This window comes from Colossoma macropomum, unplaced genomic scaffold, assembly GCF_904425465.1.
Source record: "Colossoma macropomum unplaced genomic scaffold, Colossoma_macropomum, whole genome shotgun sequence".
NCBI lineage: Eukaryota > Metazoa > Chordata > Actinopteri > Characiformes > Serrasalmidae > Colossoma > Colossoma macropomum.
Window position 1 is genome coordinate 10822905 of NW_023494795.1, and position 15159 is coordinate 10838063.

The 15159-nt window shown below is 39.3% G+C and overlaps 1 protein-coding gene and 1 non-coding gene across 3 annotated transcripts in view; both read right to left on the reverse strand.

The window, feature by feature from the left end:
- The window catches only part of LOC118815359 (phosphodiesterase 4D interacting protein), a 133740-nt gene that overhangs the window by 82021 nt on the left and 36560 nt on the right, over positions 1 to 15159 (reverse strand). The gene's annotated exons all lie outside the window — the stretch shown is intronic.
- trnav-uac lies at positions 11944 to 12015 on the reverse strand. The gene has a single exon. It is a non-coding gene; the product is annotated as a tRNA-Val (tRNA).

Consider the following 15159-nt stretch of genomic DNA (forward strand, 5'->3'; position numbering starts at 1 on the left):
TTTTTTTTTATACCACCATTTACTATGCCAGTGACACTTCACTTTGGGTGTACTGTTAGTGATAACTGCTGCAAAAAAATGGTCCAAAATGACTCAAAAAAAAAAAAAACAGGAAAAAACAGATTTCCTTCTCCTATATAGTTTTGGAAATCCTGGCTTTGCAATGACAAAAACAATATGGTAGTATCTGTATGTAATACGAAAGATTTAAGTCTAACCGTAAATCTAACCCTAAACCTCAGTAACCAAAATGAAATAGTTTTGCTCTTTCAGTTATAAACAATAAAACATGAAGCTCTTAAAGCCTTGAAAGGCTCAAGCGTTTTGTTAGTCCTGATATTGTACATTATTTCTCGTTTTTAAAGACAGAATATTTTTGTCCTGACAATGTAAGAATCCAAACACACACACACACACTTTGTTCCCTGCTTTCAGTCATTCATACTCTCTCTCACTCTCTCTCTGTTTATCTGGACGCTGAATACAAGTCTTATATAACAGGTCCTGAGCCAAATTCTGACTCCCCTTCACATATACACACATCACACAGACATACGAACACTATAGGTAATCAGGTTTTTGGATTTCTGTTGTTTCTTTTCATAAACAGTTAACTCTGAATTTTGTAATTAAAGATATCTGTTTATAAATAGATGGCGCAGTGGGTAGCGCTGTTGCCTCACAGCAAGGAGGGCCTGGGTTCCCGGCCGGCCGACCAGGGTCCTTTCTATGTGGGGTTTGCATGTTCTCTCCGTGTCTGTGTTGGTTTCCTCCGGGTGCGCCGGTTTCCTCCCACAGTCCAAAGACGTGCTAAATAGCCCCTATGCATGAGTGTGTGAGTGAATGTATATGTCTGTCTGTCTGCCCTGCGATGGACTGGTGACCTGTCCAGGGTGTATCCTGCCTTCCAACCGATGACTGCTGGGATAGGCTCCAGCTCCCTCTGTGACCCAGAAGGATAAGTGGCTTAGAAGATGTGTGTGTGTGTTTATAAATGCAAACAACACAAATCATGAATGTAATCTGGCGTCCAGCCCTGTATATGTGTATGAGTGGAGTGGAGAGGCAGTCATTTCCGCACAAAGCGTTTCTGTAATCACTCCAGATCCGCTTTATTTCATTATTTATTTAATTTATGGCTTTCTGTGGTACACAGACATTTTTTGGAAGGTACGGGCTTAAGACGTTGGCCCAGTCACATGCTTGAAAACTGCTGAGGGTAAACAAATGCACATGCTTTTAACATCGGCTTCTTTATGTGTGCAGTCAGAGGAACAATATGAGACCTACTCTGTGTAATGTGTGTAGAAATTTATTGCGACCTGTGAGAATTTCCAGTATGTAAGTCTGATGAACAGCTCCGCAGTGCAGACGCTGTGTATGAAGGGCCTTCATATGCGAGCTGTAGCAGTCACAGCTGCATCACTCATGTACACACAGGTAGTAAGTGTGTAAAAAAGGGCTGTCCGGCTCACAGGATGGATCAACACTGGAGCGATTTCGGAGCGAGAGAGAACACTAACGCTCTGACTTTTATGAAAAGCCGCTCCATGCCCCGAGCAAAATCATGTTGCTCCGCTACCTGTGCTGCGCCCGCTCTGCACTGCTCTGTATGACGTGCATCCATGTGAAGTCGGATTCTGCTGTTGTCTAAAATGGTCGTCTGTGGTTCTCGTTCAGCAACACAGTGAAGTTTTGTTCTTTTTTATAATTCACACAGTCATACTGTGTCTTAATGCACAAGTCTGCACAACCTTAATTAAGACCTAGATGTGGTTTAGCAGGTTGAGAGATGTATCTACACAAAAGATTTGGGTGACAATTGGCTTCCATTGTCCGTAATGTTAGCCTCGTAAATCCAGTTCTAAACTAAAGAAAGAAAATTTGTCTCCGAAAATGTGTCTGCTGATCGACCACATCTGGAGTATGTGGAAAATTGTGTAAAATAGTCTAAAATAGCTTTTTGCCAAAGCATGCCTTAGAAGGGGAATTCTGCCGATTTTTCAAAATTTCAGTATAATTCAGTCGTTGTGATGTAAATAAAGTCATTCAGAGTGTTTAATGTGAAATTGGGCATTGTACAGAAACCTACTGACTCAGATGTCTTTAAAGTGGTGGTGATAGGAACCAGGGAGGAACACAAATTTAGCCATCTTATTTACTATCCAAAACCAAAACATGTGAACCTACATGTGTCTCCTGAGTTTTTATATCGCTGTTGTTGGAAGAAAACCTTGTATCTTCAAAATGGTAACTTTACAGGAGAAGGAAAAAACTACTTTACTTTTAATGTACATCTATGGAACCAGACTTTTTTCCAAGTCATTTTGGGCCATTTCTTTTGGTCCATCCTTCATGAAATTTATACACAATGTAAAAAGCAACAGGCATTTTCAAATTATGTCAAAAACTGAAAAACAACAAAATAGGAGATACAAGGTTTTCTTCCGACAGCAGCGATATATAATACTGATGATGGTAAAATAGCAGTGAAATAATAAAAAAAAAAGTTTTCTGTGGGGAATATCTTGCTGCACCAACACTAAGAACCATACATGAAATGGTTACAAATACATTTTAGGACATTCATTTAAGATTTCAGTCAACTTTACAACATGTTTGTAACCATTTCATACAATAACTTTCTGTGATGGAGCTTTTAGAGGCATTAAACTCTTCTGGAATCTGGTTCCTATCACCACCGCTGTGAACAGTTCTGATTCAGTAAGTTTCTCTAGAACAGAGCATTTCACACCAAACTACTCTAAAAGACTTTGTTTACATCTTTACAATGTAATTTTTCATCTTTAACCTTTCATATAATGTCAATCCTGTTGTGATGATACAATGAGGCCATGTTAAGCACAGCTGAGTCAGAGCGTTAAGTGTGGAGAGAGAGAAAGTGAGAGATGAAACTGAGAAAGAAAGCTTCATGTTTCATTGTTTAAAACTGAAAAAGAAAAAAATATTTCTTTTTGGTTACTGAGGCAAAAAATGAATGAAATAATTGAATCTTGGCCTCTAAATCACAACTTGTACTGAACCTAAAATATGTGTATCATTAAACAAATCACCATCCAGGAAAGCCTCGCTAGGGAAAGTGCTACAGTGAACTGCTGATAGCCCAAAGTTTGAACTTTATAGTCCCAGAAATCACTGACCCAAACTCATTCTCACATTTTTCTGGGTACAAAAGTTCAACAGAATTTGTACTTCACTGCTCAAATGTCTCCTATGTGAATGTATTCAGTCTAACTTTCATACGCCAAAAACAGCCACCCTCATGCCAGCTATCATTCTGCCTTTCATGAGCACTTCTCCTCTTTCAGCCATTTGCATGCGCTCCACTCTGCTGTTATGTGGTCATGGTGCCTGGTGTTAATGACAGTCATAATAGTCATAATAAAAGACATAATAACAGGCAGACAGTAGCTGCTGTTTCATCTGTATGTGTCACTGCGCTTATTTTGATCATGTCCTTCAAAATATTCTAATTATAAGGGTGGAAATCTTTTTCGTACAAACACACATAAATCTAATTGTGAAAATGGACACGTTTAAGACCGTATAAGAAGCAGTTAGCCAGTTTCACATAAATGACTCAAAGGGGAGGTCACTTTCAGACCAAATGTTGACGTGTTTAAAAATAAAACCGTATTCAACGGTCTAATATTTAACGAAAAAAGGCCAAAGTCTGCTGACTCTTTCATTATGACGCAAACTAACTCCAGAAGCAATAACATTAAACCAAATTTTACAGTGCCGTAAAGTTGTCTTTTTTTCTGGGCAACTTCTGTGTTTATGCCAGTTTTCCAATTCTGCATTTATGACAAAAGCACATGTGTTCATGTCAAATACACACTGACAGGCCCCTGTGTCTACATTTAACAGCAGCATAAATCAAGCAGAAAATCAGCAGCCTGGGGGTGACACTGGCCTTGCTAACTGACCTCCGTTTAGAAACCCTAGCTTTACCCTCTTTATTCTAATGGACACTTTTAGCAGTAATACAGTAACGTTGTTTCTCGTTTGGTCTATAGTGTTTCACGGAACTCAGACATGATTTAGTGTGACCGAATTCACAGAGACCCCTACAGCGCTGCAGTCCCCCACTAGAGCCTCCTTACGCTGGTTGCCATGGTGACGGGAAAGGAGGATGAGAGGGGAAAGATGGTAACCCCCACTTTCCATGTCTCTCTTTTTATGCGACAGTGTTTCTATTCACTGAGCCAAATCATTGCTGTCACACGACTGTATGTCCAAACCGACGACTCAGAAACAGGAATAAACATTCTTACCTTCTCAAAATGTGCACTGAAAAGATAGCATTCTGATTTTTTTCTTTATTTAAATGTTAAAAAGTTCCACATACAGTTCCCTCCACAAATATTGGCACCCCCCGGTAAACATAAGCACTACAGGCTGTAAAAATGATTCATTGTTGTTCATACTTTTACTCTTTCATTCAAAGTATTAACAAAACATTAACATTTATTTGCAATAAATGAAAGAAAAATACATTTTATCAATAAATAAATATTTTAAACTTTAAAACAAAAAATATGAATGGGGATAGATTTCACTAAAGAATTCCATAGGAGCAACTGTGGCACACATAGATTTGAGAAAAAGCTTATTTCGTGATTTGGACTTTTTTCTTTCAATTATTATGCTTCAAATAAACGACTCATTTTCGTTAATTAAAAAGAATAATAAAAAGATAAAGCAATACAGAATGTTTTTACAGCCCATTTTATTCATGGTTACCATGGGTGCCATTATTTGTGGAGGACTGTATATAAATATATTTCATAATCATAATATTTTCTTTCAGTTTACTCACTATTGGCATGAACTGAGTTAATGTGATTATTCATGTGTAACTGATGTAGATGTGAATCAAGTAAGGTCAGCGCACTACTCCCTGCAGTGTAAGTTACGAGTTTCTAAGGTTTTCATACAACAGTGACAACATGTGATAAGACACCTTCCTGCAGTGAAAAAAGTGATGCACTGAATTTACTTGATTCCAATGTGTACGTCATTCCCTCATAAACAAAATATATTACATAAACACAATTGATACCAAAAGGAGCACAATAAACTAAAGGACAACCGTGCTGATGTAATATATTTTATTAATGTTGACATTATGTGGGTAATCCAGTAAATCCAATACATTACTTTTTTTTATGTAGTTCTATTTTTAAAGAGCTTTGTATTTTTGTATCAAAGACTTTCATCTTTATGCTTTCTGTTCTGTCACAGCAATGAGATCCATTACCTCTTTCATCTTTTCTTCCTTGTTTCTATTGTGTCTCTCTCCTTCCACTTTCCCTCCATAGCACCCCTTCTTTCCTCCTCCTCAGCCTCCCCCCACTCCCTATTTCTCTTTCTTTTTGGTGGGTAAATTGTTCCCAGATGTGGTGGCAGGGGATGGTGCCAACTGAATGTGTCTGGTGTGTGCGTGCGTGTGTGTGTGTGTGTCTGTGTGTATGTGTGTGCGTGTGTGTGTGTGTGTGTGTGTGTGTGTGTGTGTGCAGCAGGGCTCAATACTGGGCTCTCTGCCCCTTCACCAGCATCTTACTGAGACAGAGGGGAAAGCTTTTCCAGAGAGTGTGCCAGCTGCAAAGCGGTGTAAACACATAGACACACAGACACACACACACACACACACACACACATACACATCAACACTCTGCAGAAAAACAGGGTCTGACTCAGAGACCCACACCCCGGTTCCCCGCAGTGACGACTGGCTGGGAGACGGGAGAAATGAACGTGTATTTGTGTGTGTGTGTGTGTGTGTGTGTGTGTACGGAGAAGACGAGGTCTCACACCATGGACATGGAGGTGCCATTTGTGCTTTGCTGTTTTGGGACAAATGACACTGTGAAACTGTGTCTTCACATACAACCGGTCAGTAAAACACATGATTCCAGACAGCAGGACAGTACATCAATTCTAATACAGTACCTGCCAATCTGCACCTGTTACAATCATATCTCACCTGATCTACAGTACTGTGCAAAAGTCAGAGCCCCCCCTTCATTTCTTTAAGTACTTGTTATTAATTTTTCAGTAGATATTTAGGAGAAGATTTGATATAAAATAGTCCTATAAGATAGTCGTCAAAAAGTAAAATAAAGGGCAGTTTCCAAAATTAAAATGCAAAAACCTCAGAAGATACACAGAAAACGGGACTTCTAACAACCGTGCAAGAGCTGGTAGACCACCACAACTTTCACCAACAGTATTAAAGCCTTTATCTTTGAGAGAGAGGAGAAAATCAAGCTGCTTCAGATCTGAAAAAATCATGTGTTTCTGTCCATCTTTCTACTGTGAGAAGACAACTCAGCGCTATGGGTCTGAAAGGATGTGTAGTCTGTCACACAGAACCTCACTGAGAAAAGAAAATACACAAAGAAGAAGAAAACGAAGACACTGCTAGTGCAGAATCCAGAGCTCAATAGTACTGAATGTTTTTGGGATTTCTTGGATTGTGAGAAGCAGAAACTGTGACTGACTTCTGACTGAACTAAACTTTGGAGGTGTTAAAAATATCCCTGCCCGTTTCTTTAAAAAACTGAAAGCAAGTCTCTTGAACAGAATGGAAGCTTTAATAAAGGCAAAGAGTGAACACAATAAATACTGAAAAATGTGATATTATATTTAATTGTTGAGGCTTCTGTGTAATTTTCTGTCCAATATGTTTTCTGCCTTTAGTCCTGACACAACTTAATGGCTTAGTGGTACATAATGGCCATTTAGACTACAAATTTAATAAATTAAGGGTGGTCTCCGACTTTTGCACAGCACTGTATATTATGGTAAAGACCTTACATTCTGTGTATATTGCTGCTGTTGGAACAAAAACCTTGTATCTCCATTTATCAGTTTTTGACATAATTTGAAAATGTGTGTTGTTCTTTACATTGTGGGTAAATTTCATGATGAACAGACACAAAATTGTGTGGAAAAATGTCTGGTTCCATTGACTTACATTAAAGTACAGTATGTTTTTTCTTTCTCCTGTAAAGTTACCATTTTTCCGACAGCAGTGATAAGCATACTTTATAGCTACGTGTTGTAATTTGTCGATGTTACAACAAAAATTTGCATCTCCAAAATGGCAACTTTACTGTAAAAGGAAAAAACATTCTTAATGTACAACAGAAGTTAATGTAACAAGATTGCTGTTTTAGAGCATTTGTTTTAGTCCATTCATCAGGAAAGTTTAACACAACACAAAGAGTAGCTTGAATTTTCTAATTAAGATTAAATAATTTGAGTATGAGGTGAAAGGTTTTTGGGTGACAGCGGGTTTTTTGTTCATTAGTATACTGTTTGTACTCTGTATTGTCCATTAATGTACACATCAAATTTACCAAGACAAATTTTTTGTACATGCCAGTGTACTTGGGCAGTAAAGTGAATCTTATTCTAAATAAATCGTTTTTCACTTCAAAGTTACAGTTAAAAAAGACACACAGAACATTATACTGTAGTTTGTCTTTTACTTTTTCCAGCATTTAAAAGCTCTGACAAATCCACATTCCAGCATTGGTGCAACTTAAGCATCCAAGGCCATTCCTTCCACCAGTCAAATGACTTTTGAGAGTTGCAACCCAATCCAGAGCTCTGGATTCTTGGCTTGAGATCTGATGTTCCTGCCTGGGTTCTCCTAGCTTTGCTGGCCCAATAGACTGTGATATTTTACCCCCGGAAGAGTGTGCGTCTCTGGGTACGGTGTGACGGATGGCCCTCGTAGCGGAGCTCAGATCCACCCAGCAGAATGATACTCCCTCTGAGAGATGGAGTTCTTGGCTTAGGCTTCGGCAGCTTCTGAATGTAAGCTCTAACATAACCACTGCATTAAAAAAACAGAATACCCTCTAAGATGGAGCACCTGAATCTTTCTGCTAGAATTCTCTTTCATTTTGCCTCGTTCACCTCTTATATTTTCCAGTTCCAGTAGACAGCAAAGCACTTTCTGGGACTCTCTGGATTTCAGAGTAGTCAGGTCAAGTTTAAAATTTAACTCTTGTGTGGTGTTGATGTGTTTGTTACTCAGTGGTCTGGTGGACCCACCACATTCTTGTTTTTTTAAATCAATACAGTCATAACAATTTATGTAAAAATACCAGATGTTTAAAATATCTCAAGTGTCCAGCATAGGGTTCTCCTTTAGCAGCTGTAGCCAGTCAGCAGCCTGTCCATGTTGTCAGGAGAACAGAGTGAAGGACACAGCACCTCCACACTTTCACTCCCCGCGGGTTCACCCCAACACCATATGTGTAATATAAATGTGTGGGGGGGTGAACAGAGTGAAGACACTGAAAATGGGTTATTTTATATGTTCTTCACAGAAAATGAGCAAAGACCAAGGAATCTGAGGTTGAAATAATAATAAACTGCATCATTTTTTTTCTTTTGGTAAACACTGAAAATGGGTCCCACAGACTTGAACACCACACAAGGGTTAAGGCAACTGTCTTCATATTACTATTGATTAACTGAAGCTGAAAGAACTGGACTTTGAGCTCAAATTGAGATAACTTAAAAAGGCTGTGAAGCAAGTTGCCCTAAAATTTTAAGGCGTTTGACCAGACATTTCTTTTTTATAGTATTTCCCACAAATTGACTTTAACCCCTTGAACTGCAGATGTACATCATTCACTAACTACTATAAATGATTTGGTAACTATAAAACTACTAACTAAGTTACGTATTTAAGAGATCATAGCCCAATGAAACAAGTGGTGGATTCTAAACTTAGTTTAGGACTTAGTTTAGTTTAGAATGATAACACACATGGAAGTATTTTATTATGATTTGAATTTGATGTAAAGTTTTGAATCCAATCAGCAGAAAAAAAAATTACATCTTTTACATTTTTGCCATGTATTTGTCATTTTTCGACCTGCAAACTGAATGTAAATGTACTTCATTACATTACTAACTACATAATTCATGTAATTGTGTAAATACATTTAAAAAGTATTGCAAAATGACAGGAATAGCTCTTGACTTCATTTGCTTTATTCACCTCCTCTTTTGTTTGAATCCAGTTTTTGAAATCTCTGAGAACAAATTCACTTTAACCCTATAAACCAAAGATTTATTACTCAGTTATTAACGTTGAAATTTATTATTCAGTAATTATTATAATAGGTGTAACATGAGCTATTTATGAGAGTGAGGAATTGAAGCGCACACCCAAACAGGGGCCTTTTTTGTTATAGAGATTAATGTTTAACCTTTAACTTTTCTCTCATCTATTTTTGCCTTGCTCACATTTCTCTAAGAGTATACTCCCTTGCTTACACACTCTGTCTCTCCCGTTTCTCACATTCCCATCTGCCTTCCTTTCCCTCTCCTCCACAAGAGCTCCATCACCATAATCTCTGCTTTTGACTCATACATCAGAGCAGACCATCATACATCATCTCAGATACAACATCCTCAGTAAGTCTCTTGTAACACCTCATATACTACATGCACATCTGTTTTGAGTGATGAGAGAGGAGGACATGGGTATTATGCGTTTTTAAATGGATCAACCGCTCAGTCTGTTCTATAAAGCTCTGTGAAAAGCCTGAGTTACTCCATCATATGGTGAATGAGAATACAGTGGGGTCATCCTCCCTCTCCTCTGTCGTTTTTCCAGCTCTTTCAACACTTTTAGAGGCCTTAAAGCTATAAAACTGTGTATTTGTGTCCACGTGTCTGAAAGGGTCTAGAATAGGGATATGAGGGGTGTGAGTTTTTTCAGAACCGTTATACTGGTATGCCACAAATAGGCACAGATATCGTACAAATAACTACGGTTGAACTGTTAAAATAGGTTTGCATAAGCATTGAAAGTGGTTTTATTTGAAAATATATATACTCTGATGGGCGGCACAGTGGATAGCACTGTCGCCTCACAGCAAGAAGGGCCTGGGTTCGATTTTGATTCGGTGGCCAGGTTCCTTTCTGTGTGGAGTTTCATGTTCTCCCTGTGTCTGTGTGGGATTCCAATAGGTGCTCCGGTTTCCCCCCACAGGCCAAAGACATGCAGTCAGGCCAACTTGGACATGCTATAACCCCTAGGTGTGAATGTGTGTGTGAGTGTATATGTCTGTCCGTCTGCCCTGCAATGGACTGTCGACCTGTCCAGGGTGTATCTTGCCTTCCTCCCAATGACTGCTGCGATAGGCTCCAGCACGGAAAGCACAGAAAAGCAGTTTCAGAAAGTGTGTGTGCGTGTATTCCATAATATACACTGAAACCATCAGAAATCTTAATTATACCTTAATATAAATTGTTGGCTGTACCACCCACTGCTACTACTACTGCTACTGTGTTACAATTTTATGATGTTAGTGCACTTGCTTTACATTTGAATGCTGCTGCTACACCTATACCAAAAATAATGTCCTTAATATTGGCTAAAGGAATGTGCTGGGAATGTGCTACTGTGTTTCATGTATTCATTTAGCCCACACAGAGCTTCAAATAAAAAAAAGGATTGGCAATCAGCCAATGTGACCATATTGGATTCAGGATTGGCCATCAAAAATTCATGATCAGAGCATCCCTACTGTGCAATACAGACAAAACACTATATATTTTACTGCTACATATTGCAATTGCAATACACCATGAAGTATATTATGAAGGCATTTGTGAACCAGTAATGTGACTTAGTTAAAGACTGGCCTGCATTATTTTGACCAAAATAATTTACTTTTTTGGATTATATGTATATCTTGATTCATTAAAACACCCACTGAAACACTCATATGAACCTGTCCTCGGCCAAGATGCTCGTAGCACCCGGTAAAAACATTGTGATTGGTTAGAGAGCTCATTAGTGTAAAGCAAAGGTAAATATAATGATACCAATTAACAAATACTGTATTGCCATGCTGTAGCCTGAAGATGGCCAATAAGCCAGTAATGGTTAGAACAGAATAATGTATAGAGATTCATTGACAGAAGATATTTTATAGAAATCTTGCCCAATTTCCCAAGAGTTTAGAGGAAAGAATGAATTGTTACTCGTTTCTCAAACATAAGACAGAAGAGATGTGTAAGATCTCATTCAAAGTGTAGAAGAGCGCATTACCAAGCTAGAAAACAGCATTTCCAGAAGAACGGTTAAACCAAACATTTTGTTGCCATTGCCACAGCCAGCGCCACTATGATGAGTCAACAGTCAATACTAGAGTAGGCAGCCAACAAGGGTCCCTTCTTCACTTTCAGCAGGCTGCTCTTATTGTAAGCGAGGAAGTTGACAGTTTTTAACCAAAAATATGACCTTTGTTGCGATGCACCACTCAAATTATACATTCCTCATAGCCTTCATACAGGTGGCATGCAGCATGCAGCATGGTATCATCACACACTGACAAAATCAAGTTTATCCTTAGATCCAAATGGCATGCTAAAGGTTTCTAGACAGATACACTGCAAAACACAACATTCCTGCTGCAATGTGGTGCAGGCTATATGCCCATGATCTAAAACAGCAGCAGTAACGTTCTCCAAAGGAGAGTCAATATGGTTCAGCTTCCAACAAGTTAGCTTATGTCTTAAACAGATAAAGGCACAAAGCTAAACTGCTCTCCACACAAACTTTTATTTATTATTATTATTAAGTGACCCTTATTAGTCCCACAAAAGGGAAATTTCACCTCTGCATTTTAACCCATCCGTGCAGTGAAACACCACATCCACACTAGTGAATGCACACACACTAGGGGGCAATGAGCACACTTGCCCAGAGTGGTGGGCAGCCCTATCCACAGCACCCAGGGAGCAATTGGGGGTTAGGTGTCTTGCTCAAGTGCACTTCAGTCACGTACTGTCAGCTCAGGGGATCGTACTGCCGACTTTCCAGTCACAAGGCTGCTTCCCTAACCTCCAGCCCATGACTGCCCCAAACAGACAAGGACGTGTTTCTGCCTGGGGTCGGACCAGGGGCTTTCGCGTGTAAGGCGAACATGATGACCGCTACACTACAGGAACTTGTAATCATTTATAACTGGTAAAGCACAGAGGGCACCCAAAAGATTCTGACGGATTTCGGGAGGCATATTTGGCAGCTCATAATAGTGGAACTTTCTTTAGATTATGTGAAAACCATTGAAGATTGGGTGCTGGTAATGTTATCTATGTACTAAACCTGATGTCTCTGAACATCAGGACTGAAGTGCTTTGCTTTGATTGGCTTTCAGAACTGAATCTTTTACACTTAAGTGGGCTTTCTTGTAATTGGTTTTTAGAAGCTGCAACACAGATTTGTTTTTACTCTGTAGCAGTTATAAAAATTAAAGTAGTGAAGTAAAAATATGTTGTTATGATGAACTATAAGTACTGAATGAGAGTGCATGTTATTCATTACTTTCCACCTCTGCTGGTATCAGATCATTTCTAACAGCTACTGTTATAGGTTCAGACAACTTTTAGCATAGAAAAGGCTTATGATCAGGTTTTGAGGCCTCATCAGAGGGCTCATTTGCATGTTGCAACCATCTGTGAAAGCAAATAATGCAATAATAATTAAAAAATCTGTATACTGTGCAGCCCCAGTGTTTGATACTGTTCGCTTTGAGGCCGTTGATAAGAGAAGAACTGACAGCTTTCCATAGATCTGACTGTGTCCCGGGCAGAGAGTAAGTATATGAGAGAGAAATGGAGAGAGAGAGCCTTGCCAAGGTGTTACTTCACTGGCAGGACATCTAAGGCTTGGCTTTCCATCCTATTGCTCCCACTTTTCCATCTCTCTCCCTCTCCCTTTCTCTTTGTCTCTTTCTCTCATCCTCCAACACACATTCAGAGGTGCTAGTTCTGAGTGTCCGCCAGGCAGGAAGTGACCTCAGCATCTCTGCTGGGAACAGAGGAATGGAAAAACGAGGGCAGAGGTGTGAGCGTGCATGGTGTGTGTGTGCGTGAGTGTTTGTCACTGGGAGGCTTCATCCATTCCAGTAAACCCTGCCGCTGCCCAATGGAGCTGAATCAGCTAATGGGGTGAAGTGGAGCTCCCAGCGGAAAGCAGAGCACATCTTCCACCTCCAAAATACATGAGCGAAGACTTCAGAGCGTCTCTCTCACCCAATAAATCTGCCTGTTGTGCACGTCAGCGAAGAAAGAGAGACCACATGACCCACAGGCTAGTTAACAGGCCACAAATATCTGAATGAGGATGAGTGGGGAAGACTGAAGGCCAAAGGTCATTCCTGACTGAAGTGAGTAACTCTCAGCTGGTATTCTCACAGCGTTGATGATCTATACTGAAAATGTTTAACCCTTAGAAGCTACAGTTATCACCAGCAATAACTGAAACGTGGTGTCATTTTATTTTGATTCTGTGGGACAAATTCTGTTTAAAGTACATATTCTAAACTTTCAGCCGGCACCACATTTATATTCGTAGGTGGAAAAGGAGAATTTTTGTTATGATTTGAATTTGACAAAAATTATTTTTTTAAGTAAAACTCAAAAGTGTGGACCTGAACCTGTTGATAAATGAAAGTCATTATTCAAATATAAGTAACTATGCAATTATATTTAAATAGTGCAGCAAAACAACGAGACTCCTAAGGGTTTAAAAGCACTCTGGGATCATTTCACCAATGGTGTTATATCGGTAGACTTTTTACTGAATCTGATCTCTCTATATAGGCCCATTCACACCAAGATTTTATTGGATCAAAAAAAGATTTAATTTTTACGGAGCAGAACAATCGCGTAAAAAAAAAGACTGGAAAAAAGATTGGATTTGATGTGATGTTCTGCTTCGTTAAAAATGTAACTATTTTTTTTAATCATCGAGCAGGAGCAGCAGAAATGACCCCCCCACCAGTAGTAGTGATGGTGAATTTATCTTTTAAGTACTGCAACAAGAAGGTCCACACACTGGGTACACACCATCCTACAATAAAGTCATGCTCCACCACCTCATAAGAGCTGAAGGTGTAATGAGCGATTTTGAAGATATTTTTTTGATGTTGGGAATTCGAGGTACTGCTTCTGCTCGTAGCTGTTCCACATTTGTACAGTTAACATATTGCTTATTGTATAAGCTTTTGTGCGCTGCCACAAGCAAGATGAGCTACTCTGACACACATTTGCTCGAAGTTAAACCAAGACAGGGGAGCTCTGACCACGTTAATATGTGTATGTTCATTTCCGAAAGTTGATGTACATTTTCTCGTGTGAATAGATCTTTACAATTATACCAATTACATCATCAACATTACTGTTTACAGCTCATATTATAACAATGTAAACATTAGTAGTAGGTGATATACTGGTTGAAATTCTTAAAAATTGTCATTGCCTTTATACTGGTATGGCATGAAAAATGCAGATACAACATACAACAGTGCAAAACGACAATTCCCTCACCTTCTATGTAGCAAGATGCTGCCTAAGGTAAGTTGGTCTAGTTTGTTGTTGAAGGAGCAGACATCAGATTGTGATCAGTTAATGAGTTAAATAAGCAAAAAGTGAGGCTACTGGGGTTAGCCATTAGCCATTAGCCATTAGCCAAGCATGGAGATCAGCTGGCTTTCTGTGCACAGACGACTATGGCGCCCTCTGTGCTTCAAGCAATGTGCTTCAGGCAATGCCGTGGTCACGGACTACAACTCAAGGGGCTTCTTAGCTAATGGTAACAGCAAGAATAGTTTGCAATATTTACCAGATTCCAGCAGTGTCTGACGTCCATTGATGAAAGTTCAAGCATAAGACATGCATTTGGACGTAAAACAATGTTCAGTATTCAGTACTGTCAGGCTCAGATAAGCCGCTGTGGACTTGATCTACGCTTACTTTTATTTAGAGTTAGAAAACATTGGTCTGTATATTGTTAATTTCTGTTTTAATATTTCACCCAACAACAATTCCGCATTGTTAATCTACAAAGTAGGTTACATAAGCATCTATCCATCCATCCATCCATCATCTAAACCGCTTATCCTTCTGGGTCGTGGTGGGGTGCTGGAGCCTATCCCAGCTGTCATTGGGCGGAAGGCAGGATACACCCTGGACAGGTCGGCAGTCCATCGCAGGGCAACATAAACATCTAAAATGCTTTTATTAGAAAAAAATATTGAAAAATAACACTTTTTCTGGGTGGGTAAGATGGCACTTCCTCTCCATAACACC